Source organism: Pinus tabuliformis, chromosome 8, assembly GCF_031772625.1.
Source record: "Pinus tabuliformis cultivar Carrire ecotype Pingquan chromosome 8, CPIR1, whole genome shotgun sequence".
NCBI classification, from domain to species: Eukaryota; Viridiplantae; Streptophyta; class Pinopsida; order Pinales; family Pinaceae; genus Pinus; species Pinus tabuliformis.
Window position 1 is genome coordinate 420,253,523 of NC_142294.1, and position 8,841 is coordinate 420,262,363.

The window sequence follows — 8,841 nt, forward strand, 5'->3', positions numbered from 1 at the left end:
TAGCCTCGTGGGAAGAAAATGATAGTAGCATAGGAACTTGATGACTATCACATCCATAGGATCAACTTATGCATGTGCTCAAGGGGAGAAATGAATGAAAATTTGGTTTACATGTTTGCTAGTTGAACTTTAATGATGACTCCATGTGTTGCTAGATTATTCTTTTCATAATGATTTATGCTACAAATGTTTCATTTAGGAAATCTATTATGATCAAGATTGGCAATGAAGGATTAACATAGGTTCAAGGAGAAATTCTCATATACTTATGACAATTCATTGTTGGAATTAGGGCCCCTCACTAGCAAAAAGAGGGAAAAATGCACTATTTGGAGAAACTTCCTTTAAGGAGCCTATAACTATTGCATATATGTTGTTTGGATTATGTATGAGAGTGTGTTGACCTAGGATGAGTTCATGAGCTACTGATGATGTCTCATTCCATAATTTTGTTGTTGTTGTATAGATCGATCTTCTTACATTGTCTACTTATGGTTTGTTTGTTGATTAGGAGGATATATACATGATATGTTATTTGTGTAGAATTGCTAGGTTTGCTTCAAAATGTTCACTGTTGATGTCAATTGGTTGTTAATTAGCATTATTTTGTTGCGATACTTAATGTCTTGTGAGGATGTTGCAAAATGTCTTCATTTATATGTTGATGTGAACTCCACATATGTTGCATATGATATGATATGCGATGTATTGTACTCCTATGATTATTATTCATGGATGGCATGCATCTGCCACATATCATTGTATTGTTCATGCATAAAGGAGAGCACATGTATGTGCATTATAATAGTCATGTATCAATATTGTTTCATACTTTAGTATAGAGAGACACATTGGCTCCAACATGAATTGTAAAGGTGTGGTAATTTAATGGAATGATGCACCTTGAGTCCATGTAGTCATGTGCCATATTTTGGTAAAATGCATGCTTGTAGAAGTGTCATATATCAGTCTTATTATAGCCATGTATTTTCTCCAATGAGCTTTTTACTTGCATTACATATCATTGAAAACCATTAGTCAATAGTCAGTTGTCACTTGTGATGAAAACTTAACTTAACTGAGAGGGGGGTTAAATCAGTTTAGTCAATTCATGGACATTAAAATTATTTTCATTAAACTCATTAACTAAAACATTACATTAGCAACTTAACAAATAATGACCAACAAATTGAATATGTGAAAAAAATGTAATAAGCAAATCAAAACATCCCATAAGCACATAATAACAACACATATTGACACCAAATTTAAGTGGAAACCTATAAAGGGAGAAAACCATGATTTAATTATTGTTGTGATGCAAAGGGAAGCTACTACTCCTTATTACATTTGATTTTCCATTGGCTCCAACCTACAGGAGGTTACTACCTCAATTTTTTTGCAAGTTACAACATGTAAGGAAGCTCCAACTCCCATATGTTTTTTGCAGGTTACAACCCACAAGAGGCTCCTACCTCAACCAACTCCAATTGGATATTTATCATGCCACAACTTGAAAGGAGACTACAATCCTATGATATAAACAAGAAACAATAATGTGTTAGTTTACTTGGTCATAAATTCTGCATATCTCCATCTTCATTTCTGCCTCTTTTTCCCTTCAAATCTGCTTCATATAAGCTTCATTTGTGATAAGTAACTAATGCATAATACCTAAATCAAATCTCACACATTATCCAACTCTCTAGATTCTTTTTCCTTCCATATCTTCCATAAAAATAGTTTGATGGCTATTTGTATCCCACATAAGAAGATGAAGTGAACATCTTGACTCTTTTCCTTCTACTCATTTGTTTCCAAACTCTTCATATTTTGAATATTAGAACACCAAAAAATAAATGATCCACCTCAACATATAATTTTCATCCACATATAATGAACAAACACATCAACATAATTCCAACATCATATAACATTATAGGAATAACATATGACTATAGAATTGAACATTCATTCCTCATGATCAATAACAATATTTTCCATTAATGCATCAAAATAATATTCATGTCATTGTCTCAACAACCTTTCCTTTATTGTCATGGAGCCTTTCCTTTCCTTTGTCGCCATGGAGTCTCACCTTGCCTTTGTTGTCATGGAGTCTTGCCTTGCATCACAACAATTTTCTCTAACAAACAATTCTTCGAATTAGCCTTATACACAACACTTGCAAGCATCAATGTTCTTCCAAGCCATCTAGGTGTTTTCTGCTCCTTTTTCCTACTTTCATCAAGTATACCAATCATAGTGCACTTTCTTTGCAACCATAAAAACACATGCAACATATAGCATACCTTATTTCTCCTATGCATTTGTTGGTCTTGTGCTTCTCCTATGCCTTTGCTGGTCTTGTGCTGCTCCTATGACTTTGCTAGTCTTGCTGTCAAATATCCTTGCAACATACCTTGCTTCTCCTATGCCTTTTCTAGTCTTGTGCTTCTCCTATGCCTTTGCTGGTCTTATGCTGCTCCTTTGTCATCAATGACAATAATGCCATCAATCTCCCCCTTTGGAATTAATAGAAACACAATGATCCTCTTCCTTGTTGTCCTTCATTCTCCTGCTTACCTCCTCCTTTGACATCAATGGAAAGGGGTTATAATGATCACACGCTACAATATTTGCCACTGTCCAATTTTTCTAATAGAAAAAAATTGTTCTAGCATTTTCCCTGCAATGTTTTCCATTTTCCATAAAATGATCATACTCCAACTACATTCATTCGGAAATCTAGACCATCATGAATCATGCTCCTCCTCCAATATTGATAAACATAAGCTCAAACTAATTGTGTATTTGAGGAGATCATCTCAGAGCATTTTGAATATTCCAAGAGAAAACCCTTCCATGTATATTTCAAATTAATCTTTCAATATCAATTTGAGGTTTCAAATACTAATAAAAAAACAAAATCTATAAAAACACACAAGTGATATCAATGATTTTCAAGCCTTCAATCATCTTCAAAGGGAGCTATTGCTTCCCACCTTTGTCACATGATGGATTTTGAACCACTTATATATGCATGCATAATCTTCAATTTCCCCTTCCAATATAATATATCATGCCATTTTAATCCTGAAGATAAATGGTGCACAAAACTGTCACATCCTTAAATGCAACAATCATAGTTTGAAAATTAACAGCCTCCTCCACCTCCTCTCTATATGTTTATTAATATAAGTTCAATAGGTCTTGTTTTGTTTATTGTCTTGCTTATGTTGGACCTTAAAATTCTTTCCACTTAATTGAAACTCATTCATCATATTGGTAGAAACTTGTGTAGTTTCAACGTTGTCATAACTCACAAATCTAAAGCATTTGCTGACACCAATAGCCTTGTCAACAAAAAAAAATTCACTTATGATTTTTCCAAAGGATAAAAAAGCATTAGATAGTTCTTGATCACCAAATCCTTGCGAAATGTGATAAATGAATAAATTTTCTTCATGTAAGCCCTCAACTTGTGCCTCATAAGTTGTTTTCACATTTCCAGTTGTTGAGTTTGCATTTACCATTGATGGTCCAATAGAACCATGTCCAATATGTAGTTTGGATTGACCCATCATTACCCCTTGATATCCCATAGGGCACCGGAAACTAAACATAGCAAGGTGTCATGAGTTTATATATCCTGTTGATGACATTACAAAAAAGTTAGCATGTGTCATACCAGTGACAATATTGGGGGCAGTACCAGGAAAAGTGTTGGTTGGATTGATAGAAACCACCATATTATGTAAAGAAAGATGATTTAGAAAAGTAGGAAAATGATATTGCACGAGACCCTGTGTCCCAAGAGCCTAGTATCATTAGCCATTCTATGACAAAGGTGGCATATATCCCATTGGCATAGCATAAAATAAAGAAGGTTGTTGTCTAGAGTCTGCATTAGGTGTGTTAGGAGGTTGGGTTTGATATTTTCAAGCCCTTTTTGTTTGTCTTTCCTTTTCATTATATGCCCATTTTACAACCAACAGTAGACTTGAACCCTCCATTTTGTGTTTTCCATTTACAGCTTCAAGATCTACCACAACTTGATCCCTTGTCTTGTACTTGAAAAAAAACATCCAACTTTACTTTTTTACTGAGATACTCACAAAATTTGTGATTATTTTATAGTCCCATAGTTGGAAAAAATTGCAGTCACTTCAACATCTGTAACTGTCTTTGGAAGAATCCCAATAAAAAGTTTATTCTCTATTCTTTCCAATTCACCATATGTATATTTGACTTGCATTGGACTGGATGCCCCTAGTAGGGTTTGTTTATTATGAAATAAAGTGATGGCCATGTCTGCTTCTTGTCTTGCTAGGAATGTTAGAAAACAACATCCTCTAGGGGCCTTGGTGAGCTCGTCTTTGATAATGTTGACTTCTTAAATGTTTTCTATATCTACTTCCTCAAATAATGAGATGTGTTGGGACATCGTCTTGTGCTTGGGCACTTGACCCATGAACTATTTCACAAACTTTAGGGACTTGTTCATCGGCAATCCATTCTGAACTTATGCCATTGCTGAATGCACATATACATAGTCTGAGCCCTCTCAGATTTTATACACACAATCACTCTCTCTAAATTCCTTCTCCAGTGGAAATAAGAAAAACAATGATAGTGTTGACCATAATAGAAAACCACCGATTCAAGGCAATGCCCAAACAGTAATGCTCACCAATCTGATTGATCTTCTAGATGGAAAATCCACATGGGTAGTAGGAAATTCTCTCAAAAGCAAAGAACACTGAGTATAACACTCCCATGCACGCCCATCAACAAAAAAGAATAAGAAATTGCAATCCAAGTCACACTTTGTTTGGAAAATGATGATATGTTGGAGTGCTCTAGAAAGTGATGATGAATCTGAAGGGATAAGCTAAATGGATACCCAAATCTATTGAGTGCTCTTATAAATGATGCTTGTGTCAATTCCATGCACCAGGCCTGAAATTTGACGTCCCATAGGACGTATTTCATATTTTAAGACATATTTGATAGTTGCTGTAAAATTTTACCCGTCAAATTTGATGTGCTTCATAAGTCAGAAACCATCATTTTGACGTTTGATTTAGGATTTGTCCCGTCAAAATTTATAGTACCCATCTTTAAGTTAAAAACACCAAAGTCAAACTAAGCTCAGGGTCATAACGTAAATGCATGAAATACCTCTGGTTCGCATGGCAATGGAGCCTGGTACACTTTCATAGATTTGAATCGTATAAAAAACTATTTGGCTATAGTCCTTTCGTAGATTTGAACTTTATGAAGGGAGATGTTATGAAACCAGCTCAAGAAAAGATAGAAAAGATAGATCAACGCCTTAGAATTCAACCTCTTCGAGGGGGCAACCTCCTTTACATTACATAAATGAACAATTCTTGGATGATACAATTGACAAAACCTCCTTTCTATATATAGGAGTCTAAGGAGTCACAATATAATCCAGCCGACCTAACAATAATAATATAAATCCACAAAAATAACAATAGAGGGATTCTATGGGGCACAGAAATAACAACATGGGGGTAATAGGGGCACAACAATATAAATAAGGGGTATAACTACAATAGTAATGGGGTAATCACTAGTATTATAGGGACCCAACATGCCCCTCTCCTTCAAAAAAGTGTTGTCCTCAACGCTTGAGTAGTTCTGGATACTTCTGCATAAAATTCTCATCCTCCCATGTGGAATCTTTAGCAGATAAGTTCTTCCACTTGATAAGATACTTTGAAATTGATCGATTTCTTAGCTGTCGAGCTCTTGTTTCTGTGACTACTTCCGGTTCCAATATAATTTTTCCTTCCTCGTCAAGTTCTGGCAATATTGTTTGAACTGGGAGCTTGTCACCTATAACCTTCTTTAAACATGAAACATGGAAAACTGGGTGCAATCGAGAAGCTGCAGGAAGCTCCAATTTGTATGCCATAGTACCAATCTTTTGCAACACCTTGTACGGACCATAATACTTTGGTGATAATTTATTATCCTTCTTAGCTTACTTTAGGGACATTTGCTTATATGGTTGTAGCCATAGGAATACCCAATCACCTACATCAAAACTTCTTTCACTGCGATGTTGATCTGCTTGTTGTTTCATTCTATTTTGTGCCAACACGAGGTTATCCTTTAAGAGTTGGAGGACTTGTTGTTGATGTTAGATGTGATGTTCCACTGCCTGAACCTTAGAATTTTCTCTTAAATATGATGTGATGGATGGTGGTTGATACCCATAAAGTGCCATAAATGGGGTCATTTTTGTTGCTGTATGGAAGGAAGTGTTATACCACCATTCAGCCAGAGGCAACCATTTGACCCATTGTGTCTGTTTATTAGATACAAAGCAATGAAGATATCCTTCCAAACATTTGTTTACTATCTCAGTTTGCCCATCAGATTGAGGATGATAAGATGAGGTATGAGCTAACTGAGTACCAAGACAAGAAAATAATTCTGTCCAAAAATTTCCAGTGAAGATGGGATCTCTGTCACTTTCAATAATCTTTGGGTTTCCATGTAGCTTTTGAATTGTTTCCATAAATGCAGTAGAAACTATACTGGCTTTAAATGGATGTGATAATGCACAAAAGTGTGCATACTTGGTAAGTCTGTCAACTACCACCATGATGACACTCTTTCCCTCAGACTTGGGTAAACCTGTGATAAAATCCATTGAAACCTCCTCCCAACGTTGGCTTGGAATGGATAAAGGTTGTAATAGACCCGGTGTCTTAATTGTTTCAACTTTATTTTGTTGGCAAACCAAACATTCCGCCACAAACTTTTGAATATCTGATTTAAGGCCATCCCAAAAAAATTCCTTCTTAACCCTGTGGTAAGTTTTTAAAAATCCTGAGTGCCCTCCTAAGGGAGAAGTGTGCAATTCCATAAGAATATTTTGTTTTAGCTGGGAATTCTTACAAAGGTATAAGCGATATTTGTACCATAATGAATCATTTTGCCAGCTAAATGTATCAGACGTACTGGAATCTTGTTGTAGCTTTTGAATAAGTGCCCACACTTCTTCATCATTCTTCCATTCCTCCCTTGCTTCGTTTATCCAATCTGGTTGGATAATAGAAATGGCGCACAACAATGCTTCCACATCCTCATCCTTTCTTGAGAGTGCATCTGCCACCACATTTTGCTTCCCTTTTTTGTAGATGATTTCAAAGTCATAACCCAACATCTTTGTGACCCACTTTTGTTGCTCTTCAAAGGATAATCTTTGTTCTAAAAAGTATTTAAGGCTATCATGATCCGTTTTTACCTTGAAGTGTCTTCCCATTAGGTAGGGTCGCCATTTCTTAAGTGCATGGAGTATTGCCAACATTTCCTTCTCATAAATAGCTTTGCTTAAAAACTTTCCCTTGATTGGACGACTTTCAAAAGCAATGGGTCTTTCATCTTGAATTAGAACAACACCAATTCCATTTCCTGAAGCATCACATTCCACAATAAAGGTTTTTGTGAAGTTCGGTGTAGCTAAGACCGGTGCTTGGCACATTGCCTCTTTAAGATGTTCAAAGGCCTTTGTTGCTTCCGGAGTCCATGAAAATGCATCTTTCTTCAATAATGTTGTTAGAGGTGCTGCTATTCTCCCATAATCCTTAACAAACTTGCGATAATACCCTGTCAACCCAAGAAATCCTCGCAGATGCTTTATGGATGTGGGGATTTTCCATTCCTTAATGGCTTTAATTTTGCTAGGGTCTACCTTAACTCCTTCATGAGATACAATATGACCCAAATATTCCACCTCCTAGACACCAAAGAAACATTTGGATCTTTTTGCATATAATTGTTTCTCCTCCAATAGTTGTAGCACCCTGTCAACATGTTCAACATGATCCTTCCAAGACTTGCTGTAGATTAGTATATCATCAAAAAATACTAACACAAATTTTCTAAGGAATGGTTTGAAAATTGAATTCATCAAACCTTGAAATGTTGAAGGTGCATTAGTAAGGCCAAAAGGCATGACCAAAAATTCATAATGACCCTCATGAGTTCTAAATGCCGTTTTCGGAATGTCTTCAATCTTCATTCTGATTTGATGATATCCCGAACGAAGATCCAACTTGGTGAAGTAAATTGATCCATGCAATTCATCCAATAATTCATCAATGACAGGAATGGGGAACTTATCTTTAATAGTGAGCTTGTTGAGCTCCCTATAATCCAGACACATGCGCCATGATCCATCCTTCTTGTGCACCAATACTACTGGAGCAGAGAAAGAAATTTGACTTGGTTGAATTATACCAGCCTCTAGCATTTCTGCAACCATACATTCAATTTCACTTTTTTGGACATAGGGATATCTGTACAGCCTGATGTTTGGAGGAACACTTCCTGGAATCAGATGAATAGCATGATCATGATCACACATAGGTGGGAGACCTATCGGAGTCTGAAATACCTTGGAATGATTGTCCAGGACTTTTTGGAGATCTGGAGAAATAGATGATTCCGATGTGGAAACATCTAGCGAACATAATTGTGCAATTACACCTCTTTGCTCCTTTTTTAGAAGCTTTGTCATACCATTAGAGTTGATTATCTTTCCTGGTTTCCCTGCAATACCCCTTAATTCAACTTCCTTTCCTTCCGTAGAAAATTTGATGAAAAGCTCTTGAAAATTAAAAGCTATTGTACCCAAGGATTGTAGCCATTGGACTCCTAGTACAACATCAACACCTCCCATTGGAATGGAAAGCATTGGGCTAGTCAATACATATTCTCCCATGGATAGCTTGATATTATGGCACCTTCCAGAGCAATTTATTGTTCCTCCATTTGCAATCATCACTTGACACTATG

The 8,841-nt window shown here is 36.1% G+C and overlaps 1 pseudogene; it reads right to left on the minus strand.

Moving 5' to 3' along the window:
- Window positions 1-3,792: 3,792 nt before the first annotated feature.
- Window positions 3,793-4,534, minus strand: LOC149235848 (RNA-binding protein BRN1 pseudogene; annotated as a pseudogene).
- Between the last annotated feature and the right edge of the window lie 4,307 nt (window positions 4,535-8,841).